Below are 13,668 nucleotides of genomic sequence, written 5' to 3'. Positions count from 1 at the left end.
CCTTACCACACCCTTTCAACGTGACCACTCCCACTCCTACACCCTTAGTGGCCTCCACCACCCTACAGAATGTTCCCCTGTTTATCAATCCTCAAAACCCAGTACTCCCATTCTGCTACTCATCCCCAAACACCTTCTTATGCAATTCAACTAACTCATCCTCCTCTACCCACGCTCCTCCAGGAGGATTCTTTCGGTGTGACGGCACCCTATCAAAAACCCTCAACTTTTCAAACACTCTCTTATGTGTCCCAATATCCCTGGTCCCTCAACTAAGCATCTATACACAAGCAGAAATGGCTATCCTCACTACCCCTCTCCCCCAACAGAAAAGGTCTGTATTTCTACCCCTGGTCATCGGGGTCTCCTTAGCATCTTCCTTAGTAGCCACTGGACTGGGCACCAGGGCCCTAGCCCACTCCATAGACACTACCCGGGATTTATCCAAACAGCTCCGGACAGCCATCAAGGCCTCAGCCTAGTCCTTGGCATCCTTACAGTGGCAGATTACCTCAGTGGCCCAGACTTGCATACATGAGGTTTCGAGTCATAGTCAACCAGCTTCTCCTGCATCCCTACTCCCACCTGCCCACATCTGAGGAACCCTATGACCACGCCCCCCACCAGCACGAAGTAGCCAGATCTGAGTCGCTGCCCCTATTACACCAAAAAGGCTGGAATGTTAGGTCGGCAGCCCTGAGAATGCAGGAGGAACAATAAAATGGCCACCAGGCCACCATCTTCCCCTACCCAGGACTTTCCGGCCAGAAGGACATCAGTCAAGGACACGTCACCTTGAGTAAACTGAAACTTATTCATTTGAGAAACAGAAACCAGCCACTTTGGACTTTCCAACCCTCAACCTCTAACCTTACCAAATATGGTTATGAGCCCCCGCCCTGCTCTGGCCCAATAAAAGCTCACTCAACCCCTTCCCAGGCATGACTTCCCTGACTCTCCTTTCCTGAGTTGTGGAAACTCGCCTGAGGGTGCCTTTAATAAACCTTGCCTTGCGCCTGTCTCACCTGGTGTCGTGTGTATCTCGCCTGTAAAACCTTACAGTATTCAGGGTTTTGTTTGTTTGTTTGTTTGTTTTTTCCAAATTGCCATTAAAATTGTCAAATGACGCTCCAAAATGTTCAACTTTTGGAATTTTGTGGAACATTGGAATTAATGCCAAAAAAAAAAAAATTCAAACAAGAAGCTATCAAAATTCATCCCACAAAAGCAAGATAAAATAATAGGTATTATTTTGAGGTGGATAGAGACTCCCAGCTCCAGTCTCTTTTGGTCCCTGGCTCCCCTTTGCTCCTGCTAAGGCCAAGAAAAGGACCAATAGTCATCCCTTTGACTAAGATAAGATAACTAGTCATTGCTCCAGCTGAGACAGAAGAAAAAGACCAGATGCCCAGTCCTGTTTGAGTAAGAAAAGAAAGAAACAGCCCCCAAGGTGATTTAGCACTCTCCTGAGATGCCTCCACTTAGATTTTACTTCCACATGAAAGGGCCATTTGGCCTTGAGAGACCGCAAAAACATCCCGCTACCATCCCCCATTGCCTGTAACCATAAAAACTCACTCCTAACCCTGTCGGGTGCTCAGTCTTTGGGAACGATCCCACTGAGCCCGCTGGCATTAATAAAGCTGTGTTCTCCCATCTCTCCATGTGCCCTTTGGGTTTCCTTGGTCACCTCAGATTTTCTGCAACAATTTAATTTTAAAATTACTTGATTGAACTTTGGAATTTTGAAACATGGAAAGAATCCTTTGATGGGTTCATATTTTAATTGGATAAATTCATAATATTTGCCTGAATGGAATGAAAATAAAAAATCAACAATTTTGTAACATAAACATTTTGTAATATATTCAAATATTTATAAATAGTGATAACTTAATTGATAAGTATTATCTTCTTAAAATACTTGCCAAAAATAGACTGAATGGAGGCAAAACAAAAACAAATTATATTTGTAAAAATATTTGGCCTGTATTTTTTACAGATTTCAGTTAGAAATGGAATTTTAAAAAGTATGGCATTTAACTAAATTTATTTTCAGCTTACCAGGAACCTCAGCCTATCTAAGGAGAATATTCATTAGAAAAAAAAACTATATTCTATAAAGAAGAGTAAAATGATCTTTCCATGCCTTCCAAAATTTTTAATCATGAAAATGCAATGATACAGAAAGCTCTACACAATTATTTAAAAAATTAAAAATAACAAGATCACATTGAAAAATCAACCAGCTTTTAAGGAAAATAGACTGATATTAGAAATAGCTAAGCTCAGAAACTCATTGGAGAATTTGCATATGTAGAAACAAATTACACTTTTATCTTATCTTTTAATATTTAGATGAACAACATACTTCTTTATTGACTTTTATCTGGATGAATATATAGTATTTTCATTGTATAAATAAGCTTATTTTTGAGAATGAATCTTGAGCAGAATTATTCCATAGGTCTACCAACATAATACAATAAATTTATCAGACAATAACAAAATTACCAAATTGTATTCATGTTATTGCATCATTTCACTCTAAAATAATTTCTGGTTTTGAAATTAGATATATGATCACATCAATCACATCTTTTTCTTATTTGCACAGAAGATGAGACACAGAGAGAAATCTGATCCCATATGCACCCCAATAGGAGATGATTCTCTAGAGAACCATTTATCACATTAAGACCACACCCTTCTCTGGACCACCCCCTTCTCTGGTCCTTGGAATCTACCTACTTAATTATTCCCTGATTTCCCCATACCTCTTCATGAACTCACTCTAGATTTATTTATTTTGGTCAGAAATTTTGCAACCCAGGGCACATGAATTTCCCTTTATATCTTATCTGCATGCAATATGCCCAATGTTAAATATGTTGTTTTGGGGATATGTGTGTGTATGTGTGTGTGTGTGTGTGTGTACATGAGATAGAGAGACAGACACAGGGAATGAGAAAGAGAGAAATGTTCCTTTGGTGGGGTAGAGGTAGGGATTGTGGCATGATTTGCAATGAAAACACAGCACTGAATAGATACAGTTGAATTGAAATCATGGATTGGTGGAGAATCAAGATTAATTTAAATAAGTTCTTTCTTTTTACACTTTCTTTGGGCCTTTCCCCAGGAATATCTCCACTTTGCCACACTTCTAGAGTTTTTGGTTCCTCCAGTCATTCTTATGACCTCTGTAGCTCTTGAGATACCTCTTGATGTATTTTTATTAAAGGTACATTAAGAATAAACAACCAATATGCAGAATATAGGAGAATTTTCATTAGTTATATAACTATTTAGCCAGTAATCATCACATGTTTAAAGAAAGATGTTTAAATCTGAATATATCAAATGCAGTTCTAAAATGAAGTTGTCAGTCATAGTATAAAGAACACAGTTTCAAAGTTTCAGATTATTGAAAAGATTTTTACAAATCTGTGGTATAATTTAAAAGTTGAGAAAAATTTAATGCTACCTTGATGCCTGAAACAGTGCAAGGGATGGTCATGATATTTGACTTATTAACTATTATAATTATTAAAATATTATAATTATTATGATTTGTATCTATTTTTCAAAAAATGTTATGAATCATTTATCTTTGATGGTTTTTGATTTTCTAAGCTTGAAAAAGAAAACTATTTTAGAGTGGAAATCACAAACTGAAGTTACATAAGAAAAGATACAGTACCTGCATACCTACTCAGAGACACACATCACAGAAAAGAATTAAAACAAAATAGACTAATGCTTAAAAATTCTATTCTGAAATAAGTCAATTGGAGAAAGACAAGTATCATATGATCTCTCTGATATGGAGAATTTGAGAGGCAGGGCAAGGGGTTGTGGAGGAAAGGCAGGGAAAAAAATGAAGCAAGATGGGACCTGGGAGGGAGACAAACTATAAGAGACTCTTAATCTCAGGAAACAAATTGATGATTGCAGGGGGTGGGGGGTGGGGAGGGATAGGGTGGCTGGGTTATGGACATTGGGGAGGGTATGTGCTATGGTGAGTGCTATGAATTGTGTAAGACTGATGATTCACAGACCTATACCCCTGAAGCAAATCATACATTATATGTTAATATTAAAAAAAAGGACCATCAATAAAAAAATTCCATCCTACTGTCAATAATGTACATATGACTTACTTGGTTTGTTCTTGAAGTTTACAGATGATGTAGTAAAAGAGTATTTCATTAAATTATTTCTTATAAGGGTCTCTTGCATAACAGTTGTGATAAATTCATGCTAATAGGGAATTATAAGGAGAAATGTCCCAAAAAATTTTTAAAAGGGAAAAAAATAAAAGCCAATTTCCCTTTTCCTTTCCTCCATGATTTCTGTTTAACACATTAATGATTTCAGATACTCTGAGTTAAATGCTATCAGTATTTTTGAGCAGAAAAACTCAATTTTTTCAGTTATAAGCTTCATGATTTTGATATGCAATAGGGAAAGAAATAGGAAGCAGTACATCAAATGTATAGAGCCACAAAAATTAAATTACAATCACTCAAGGGGAAAAAAGAAGCATCAAGGAAGTGCAGCACAGTCTCCTTTTGTCTTTCAAGTCTCTGTGGTTTTGTCTCTGGCTTTCAGGCTGTGAAATCATTCTTCAATCCTTTCAGCTGGACAACTACTCACTCCAGGGAGTAAGTCCACATGGGTTCAAACCTTGCTGTGTGCAGAAAGAGAATCCCTGTAGAATTTTTTTTTTTTTCTCCAAAAGTCTCACTCTATTTTTTGACTGGGGGTGGAGATGGGGGGAACCCACCTGACAATTATCCTAAGAGTATATTTTTTTTAAAAGGAAAAATTTGACTAGAAGGAAAAAAAAATAAAGATATACTCTTCCCCACTCTCTCTTTAACCAAAGATTTCACATTTTTGCTGAGAATCACCTAAAATATCCTTTGAGGTTAGGTGTAAATTTATCCTGTGGATTAAGATAAGAAAAATTCCCAAGACACAGAACTTAACTTCAAAATTTTAACTTCGGACAACAACAAAAAATACTTATTTATCCAAGGCATTCAGAAATACAGTGTCAAAAATAAATAAATCTTTTATAAAAGCATCTATATGATTTTACATTATAATTAACTATTTTGAAATATTATGGCAATAGAAATTTGTGTAGAAATATACACAAGTAATATAAATATGTGTTTGCTTTTTTACTTTTTTTGGTATTATTATCTTATATAGGAGCAGCAGCCTATAAGGTTTTTATCTCTGTATAAATAGGAGTTTTAAACAATACATTTATATCATGTCATGGAAAATATGAATGAATTGAAATTTATTAGTGGAGGAAACTGGGGATTCTGGTTCTGGTCTGTTTGGTTACTAGGAAAATCATTCACTAACACTTAGATGTACTAAATAAAAAAACAATTAACACTGAGTAATCTATACCATGCTCATGGATGTTAAGAGATAATGTTACTGTGGCATTCCCCACAAAATCGTTCTATAAGATAAATGGGATTCCAAAATCAAAATAACTTCTGTAACAGATTTTCCCCAAAGCTCATATGAATAAATGAAGGCCCTCACATAATCAAGTATGTTTTATCAAAGGTTTAAAAAGAGTGACTAGGGACGCCTGGGTGGCTCAGTCAGTTGAGTGGCTGCCTTTGGCTCAGGTCATGATCTCAGGGTCCTGGGATCGAATCCCACATGGGGCTCCTCACTCCACAGAGAGCCTGCTTCTCCCTCTCCCTCTGTCTGTCACTCTGCCTACTTGTGCTCTCTATCTCTCTGTCAAATAAATAAATAAAATCTTAAAAAAAAATAAAAATAGAAAAATAAAAAGAGTGATTCTCCAAGTAAGATATTTGGGTTTACTATCAAATTGTAGTACTTAAAACTGTATGTCGCTGGCACTAAAAACTTACAGAAACACACCCATGTATAATTAGAATTTTAGTATATAATTTAAAATCACAGTGTCAGTATTATTACAACAATTAAATCATAAATATGAAAACTTACTCTACATGTCTTCTCCCTCATATTTTCAGTGTTGCTCTTCATTGAAAGCCTATTATGAAAATTAAAGGATATAATATGCTAGTTGCTTCCTTCTAGTCTAACTGCACAGTGCCCTCACCCTCCAACCTTGGTTTAATACCATCCACAATAGAGTAAAAAAATTGATTAGAGGGAAGGAGAAAGTCTTCTTGATGGCTAGAGTTGTAATAATTTACTAGATCCTTTTGGATATAGAGACTGACATCAGTCCTAGCCAGATACTATTTTTAAATACATCTACTTTCTCTTCTTTTGTATCATTGCTTCCCTTCCTGAACTTCTCTAATCACACACTCATGCATTTTGCTGACTTTTTGTTTAGGAGCATATTTTGTGGTTTGAGAATTTTTGGATGACACAGGTAGTCTGAATCTGGAACACAAATGCACCTGAGGCCCACTTTGTGTTTACATATTCTTAGTCAAGAATTTGTTTCCTCCACCCAGTACCTGTTTTCTGGCAGGAAAATTTTTGCAATTCATTCTGCAGGATGAATTTGTATTTATATCATCCTTATTTGAGGTTTGGATCTTTTTGGTCTATATTCATATGAAAGCTCTTATTTGACTCTGAACTTTGGTCAAGTTCCAGATTTTACCTCTTTTTTTCTCAATTCCATGTGACCTTCAAATAGAAACTTAAGTTCACTATTGTTTAACAGATGTCTCAAATGTAAGATCAAGGTCAAAATAAGCATCACTCAGCATTCACAGTCCTATTTGTTTTTGACTTCTGAGCATATATACTATTTTTTTAAATGAGGTTTCTTTTTTCTCTGTCCTCAATCCATCTCTCTCTTTCACCATATTTAGTGATTATATTTGTGATAAAATTAAGTGCCATTCTGCAGGACATGGAAGTCTTGCTCTGCTTTTAATATGCTTTGTGGTAAACAATCCAGATTCTGACAAAAGATTCAGATAATAATTACTTTTTAAATTTATTATTATAAATATTCTAGAGGACATGCGTGATAGGATGAAGTAAGTACTAGCCACATACTATTTCATTACATCCACTTTTTTTCTCCTGTATCTTTCCCTCCATTACTAAAGTTAGTCACATGCTCATTTTTATTTTCCTGTAGGTTGAATGAAACTACATGAATGCAGTTTTAAATATGTACCTGTTCACTGTTTTGAGAAATGTCATATTTAATGCTGGCTATGCTGGGGGAAAGCGACCCTAAAAATCATAGCACTCTTATGAACTTGGATGGAATACCATAGAAGGCTAAATCTATCCTTCTACTAAGTTATATTTTAAATCTTTTTTGTTCATTGCCCTGAAGACAGTAATGTAATTAGTGTCAAAATTTTTAAGCAAGGCTACTTGCTATTAAGTAGTCAAAGGGCAGTAATTCCTATCAGTCAATGGTTAAAATAACAATTGTTCTATTCAGCAACACTGATCTCAAGTTTTATACATCCCTAAGTTGTAGTAATGTAACAGACTTAAAAATCTACCTAGAGTATAATGCTTACACTAATACAAAAATGTCTTGGAAAATGAATATTTTCTTTGTGAAACACTACAATAGCCAAGATATGGAAACAATCTAAGTGTACATGGATGGATGACTGGTTAAAGAAGATGTGTTATACATATACAAGGGAATACTACTCAATCATAAAAGAGGATGAAATCTTGCCATTTGCAACACCATGGATTAATGTTGAGGGCATTATGCTGTGTGAAGTAAATCAGGCAAAGAAAGACAGATAATGCCTGATTTCACTTATATGTGGAATCTAAACAAAGAAACAAAACATAACCCAGACCCATACAGAGATTAAGCTGGTGGTTGGCAGAGAGTAAGAGAGTTGGAGAGGGGAGCAAAATGGGTAAAGATTAAGTGGTACAGAGTTCCAGTTGTAAGATAAATAAGTCATGGGAATATAATGTACAGTGATAAATTGTATTAATTTTAAAAAGTGACAATGACAAATGTTACCAAGACTTATTGTGGTGATCATTTCAAAATGTATACAAATATATAGAAATGTGGAATCACTGTGTTGTATACCCAAAACTAATATAATATTTTATCTCAATTATACCTCAATAAGAAAAAAAAAAACAAAACACCTCATTGAATGAAACAGGAAAAAAAAAAGACGCACCTTGGTTCTTTAGCATCAAAGGAGGTGTAATAGAAGACATGATTTATATGGTCTAAAAAAACCAAAATTTGCTTTTATCATTTCCAGAAGAACCACATTTGATCCTATCCTTAGTTCTGTATTAGATTTTACAATAAATTTTATTATTTGCTTAATTCTGTTATATTCCTTGTCTAATGCCATTATGAATTAAACTTTGTTCATTGATATTCTAGTGCTTTTCAAATTTCTAATTATAGTAAACACGCTGAATTTTGTTACATCTCAGAGAGTGATTAAGAATGCAGATTAATATGAGAAGATAACATTGTTTAATGTTATCTTTAACATAATTAATATGAAAAGATAACATTATTCTAGCAGGTCTGATGTATATTCTTTTTTTCTTTAATTTTTTTTTATTTATTCATTTTAGGGAGACAAAGAGCAAGTGAAAGTATGAGAAGAGGGGAGAGTCAGAGGGAAAAGGAGAAGCAGACAGCAAGCCCCACTGGGGACTTAATCCCAAAACCAGACAGATGCCTAACTGACTGAACCACCCAGGCCCTGCTGGATATGTATTCTTATTCTTATGTTTCTGGGTGGAACATAGGGAATTGGCTAGATTTGGAGACCAAAAAAAAAAAAAAAATGCCATAAAAAATTTTGCTTTGACTAATGCCCCTGTACCTGGTACTTCCCATCCCCCACCATTCAAAGCTTGACTCCAATGGCTCATCATCTCATTGTCTATTAATGTGACTTCACCAGATTTCTGTTGGTCAGATTAACTATACTGTGTCAGTTTTGCTTTAATTTAGACCAATTAACCAACCTTCGGTATGTTCTAAGCAGCTACGATGACCGCATTATTTGTAACAAAATGTCCTTACATGTACATTTGCATTTTATTGGATACTTTCACACCTGTCCTTGCCTATTCCAGTACAAAGTTATTCTCATCTATCCTGAGATCCATACCATTCCTTTTAAAATTTACTTTCCTCTTAGCTCCATGAATATGTAATTCTTTCTAATTACTCCAGTTTGTCTAGGACAAAAGTATAGTAAATGATTAATTAATTTTTGATATTTATTTTTCCAGTAAATGAATTTTCAAAGTTATTTTATTTCCAGATAGTAAAGGCAATAGCAAAATGAATGAACAATATCGAATGAACTACAGATATACTTCTGCTGTGTATGCTATGGAAGGCAATTTTGCCTTTTATGTATTTATATATTTCTTGATATCTGAGATTTTTCTGTTGGAAAAAAGATAGTTACAATTTTATCACATGATATCAACAATCAGTTTGTTAAAACTTCAAGTGGTTTGCCTCTCTAAATATCACCAACAGATTCATTGAAACAATTTCTAATATCCATTAGTTGGTATTTCCAGGTATTATTTTATTTCATAGATTTTATCTATTTAAAAGTAAAAGCATATAAGAATTTCCATTTTAAATCTGCACTATAATGAGGAGAACTGAGCATAAAGTGCATTTGCATCCAGAATACATAGAGGTAAACTTTATTTTTTTTTAATTTTTACATTTAAATTCAATTAGCCAACATATAGTACATCATTAGTTTCAGATGTAGAGTTCAATAATTCATCAGTTCATGTAGCACCCAGTGCTCATCACATCATGTGTCCTCCTTAATATCTATCATCCAATTACCCCATCCTCCCTATTGACTCTTTCTCCAGCAACCCTCAGTTTGTTTCAATAGTTAATAATCTCTCATAGTTTTTCTCCCTCTCTGAGGACTTCCCATTCATTTTCCCTCCCTTCCCCTATGATCCTCTGCACTGTTTCTTATATTCCACATATAAGTAAAACCATACGGTAATTGTCTTTCTCTGACTGACTTATTTTGCTCAGCATAATACCCTCCAGTTCCATCCACATTGATGAAAACAGTAAGTATTCATCCTTTCTGATGGCTGAGTAACATTTTTATTTTTATTTATTTATATATATGTATATGTGTATATATATATACATATAAATATATATGTATGGATATATATATAATGGATAAAGAAGTGGTATATATATATACACCGCTTATATATATTATATTATATATATATATATACCGCTTCTTTATCCATAATATATATATATATATATACTGCTTCTTTATCCATCATATATATATATATATATATACTGCTTCTTTATCCATTCATCTGTTGTTGGATATTTCAGCTCTTTCCACTGTTTGGCTGTTATGGACAAGGCTGCTATAAACATTGGGGTGCAGGTGGTCCCTCAGATCAATACATTTGTATCTTTGGTGTAAATACTTAATAGTACAATTGCTGGGTTGTAGGGTAGTTCTATTTTTAACTTCTTGAGGAACCTCCATACTGTTTTCCAGAATGACTGCACTAGCTACATTCCCACCAACAGTGTAAGAGGATTCCCCACTTTCTGCATCCTCGCTGACATTTGTTGTTTCCTGACTTGTTGATTTTACCCATTCTGACTGGTGTGAGGTGGTTTTTCATTGTGGCTTTGATTTGCATTTCCGATGCCAAGTGACATGGGACATTTTTCCATGTGTCTGTTGGTCATTTGTGTGTCTTCTTTGGAGAAATGTCTGTTTATGTCTTCTGTCTATTTCTTCACTGGATTGTTTGTTTCTTGAGTGTTGAGTTTGATAAGCTTTCTATAGATCTTGGATACTAGCCCTTTTTTCTGATATGTCATTTACAAATATCTTCTCCTATTCCATAGGTTGCCTTTTAGTTTTGTTGACTGTTTCCTTCGCTTGCAGAGCTTTTTATCTTGATGAAGTCCCAATAGTTCATTTTTACTTTTGTTTTCCTTTCCTTTGGAGACATGTCTTACAAGAAGTTTCTGTGGCCAGCCAACATAGAAGAGATTGTTTCCTGTGTTCTCCTCAAGGATTTTGATGGATTCCTTGTTCACATTTAGTTCTTTCATTCATTTTGAGTTTATCTTTGTGTATGGTGTAAGAAAATGGCTGTTTCATTCTTACACATGTGGCTGTTCAATTTTCCCAACAACATTTATTGAAAAGACTGTCCTTTTTCCATTGGATAGTGTTTCCAGCTTTGTTGAAGATTAGTTGACCATAGAATTGAGGGTCCATTTCTGGGTTCTCTATCCTGTTCCATTGATCTATGTGTCTGTTTTTGTACCAGTACCATACTGTCTTGATGATTACAGCTTTGTAATATAACTTGAAGCCTGGAATTGGGATGCCTCCAGCTTTGGTTTCTTTTCAACACTCCTTTCTGGTTCCATACAAACTTCAGGATTATTCCTTCCAACTCTGTGAAAAATGTTGATTGTGTTTTGATAAGGATTACATTGAATGTATAGATCGCTTTGGGTAGCATAGGCGTTTCAACAATATTTATTCTTCCAACCCTGAGCATGGAATGTTTTTCCATTTCTTTGTGTCTTCTTCAATTTCCTTCATAAGTGTACTGTAGTTTTCAGATTACAGATCTTTTACCTTTTTGATTAAGTTGATTCTTAAGTATATGGTTTGGGGGCATTGTAAATGGGATTGATTCCTTAATTTCTCTTTCTTCTGTCTCATTTTTAGTGTATAGAAATGTAGCTGATTTCTGGGCATTGATTTTATATCCCACCATGTTGCTGAATTCCTGTATGAGTTCTAGAAATTTTGGGCTGGAGTCTTCTGAGTTTTCCACATAAAGTATCATGTCTTCTGTGAAGAGTGAGAGTTTGACTCTTTCTTTGCCAGTTTGACTGCCTTTTAATTATTTTTATTGTCTGATTGCTGAGGTTAAGACTCCTAATACTATGTTGAACAACAGTGGTGAGAGGGGGCATCCCTGTCATGTTTCCTGACAGAGGTAAACTTTATAAACAAATATCACATTTATTCCTGAGAAACAGAAGAATAGATTTTTCAAAGAGATAACTTTTTCCAATCCTAATTACTCACATATCAACACCATCAAAAAGTTGAGAGCAAACACAAACACACGGACACACACACACACACATATACACACAGAAATATAGAATTCTACATTCTTCCCAGAAATGAGTAAGCCTGAAGTAAGCGTCTGATTCACAATGTGTTTGATAATAGTGTTTCTATAAAGGGAATAGGTTATTTTTAAGCATGGATGCTCCTCTAGATGACATGAAAAAAATTCAAAATGAAATTTTCTGAAATATAGTATGGGTATTCCTTTTATTTAAATGTGTTTATATACTCAACTAGTTTTTATATGTTTTACTGAGCAACATATTCTATAATAAAATTACAGTATAAAAATCCTTGCTTTTTAGGAATAATGTAGCTAAATGTATTTTATCATTGTTTTGATTATTGATTATGAGAATTATTATAAAGTGCATTAAAGGAATACATTATAAAATATATGTTGGGTGTATTCTCCACATGTGAAATTAATTATTGAAAAAATAAGACACCACCCCCAGAGGAGGGAGCAAGCATTATATTTTATGTGATTTCTTTTAAACTTAAGCTTTGGGTGCCTGGGTGACTCGACTGAGTGTCTAACTTGGTTTTGGCTTATGTCATGATCTCATGAGTGGTGGGATTGAGAGCCATGTTGGGCTCTGCACTTAGCGGAGAGTCTGTTTGAAGATCCTCTCCCTCTGTACTTCGTGCACTCTCTCTCTCTCAAATAAAGAAATAAGTCTTTTATTTTTTATTTTTTATTTTTTATTTTTTTAAAAGATTTTGTTTATTTATTTGACAAAGAGAGATCACAAGTAGGCAGAGAGGCAGGCAGAGAGAGTGAGAGGGAAGCAGGCTCCCTGCCAAGCAGAGAGCCTGATGTGGGACTCAATCCCAGGACCCTGAGATCATGACCTGAGCTGAAGGCAGCGGCTTAAACCACTGAGCCACCCAGGCGCCCCAAGAAATAAGTCTTTTAAAAAATAAATGAATTTCAGCCTTTTTTAAATTATTTGGAATGTTAAACAATATTCTCTGATTTTTACTTTTTAAAACTTTTCTAGCTTTAGTGAGATATAATTGATACAGGACTTGATTTTTTTGAATGGGGAGTATATTAGCAATGCAATATATTGAATATTGAACACAGTCTAATTTATCTTATGATCTTTTTACATTTTGAAAGGTTTATTGGAATTATTTATTATTTTTAAGTGACTTTGGGGATGTTTAACAATAACACTTTTCCCTTTGTCCTACCAGTTCAGATGGGATCTTTTTGAACTCTTTATCATAAGTACCTGGTAGAGTTATTTGTGGTAAACTTCATGAATGTACAGGGACCCCTGAGACTATACATCCAGGAGTTTCTCATTTTCAATTTAATCTTTCATAATATTTGTAAAATTATAATTTATATGTTCTTAACATTTTATAGTTCTAGGAAATTTTGTTCCAGGTAAGCAAAATCTCAGTTGTATTTTTCTGGATATGTATGTCTCTCCAAATGTTGGGTTGACAGTTTCCCTTTCACCCCAGATCCCTGAGGTTACCAAGAGAAATTATTGAC

General features: G+C 34.6%; 1 pseudogene across 1 annotated transcript in view; it reads right to left on the bottom strand.

The window, feature by feature from the left end:
- Positions 1-507: 507 nt before the first annotated feature.
- The window catches only part of LOC308340198 (small ribosomal subunit protein eS6-like), a 97,836-nt pseudogene continuing 84,675 nt past the window's right edge, over positions 508-13,668 (bottom strand). The window contains exon 3 of the transcript in view: positions 508-657. The product of the transcript in view is annotated as a small ribosomal subunit protein eS6-like (transcript). The remainder of the gene's footprint in view (positions 658-13,668) is intronic.

The sequence above is a fragment of the Martes martes genome, assembly GCF_963455335.1.
Source record: "Martes martes genome assembly, chromosome: 3".
In the NCBI taxonomy this organism is placed as follows: domain Eukaryota; kingdom Metazoa; phylum Chordata; class Mammalia; order Carnivora; family Mustelidae; genus Martes; species Martes martes.
Note: the sequence above shows the minus strand (reverse complement) of the source record. Positions and strands in the feature narration are given on the sequence as shown.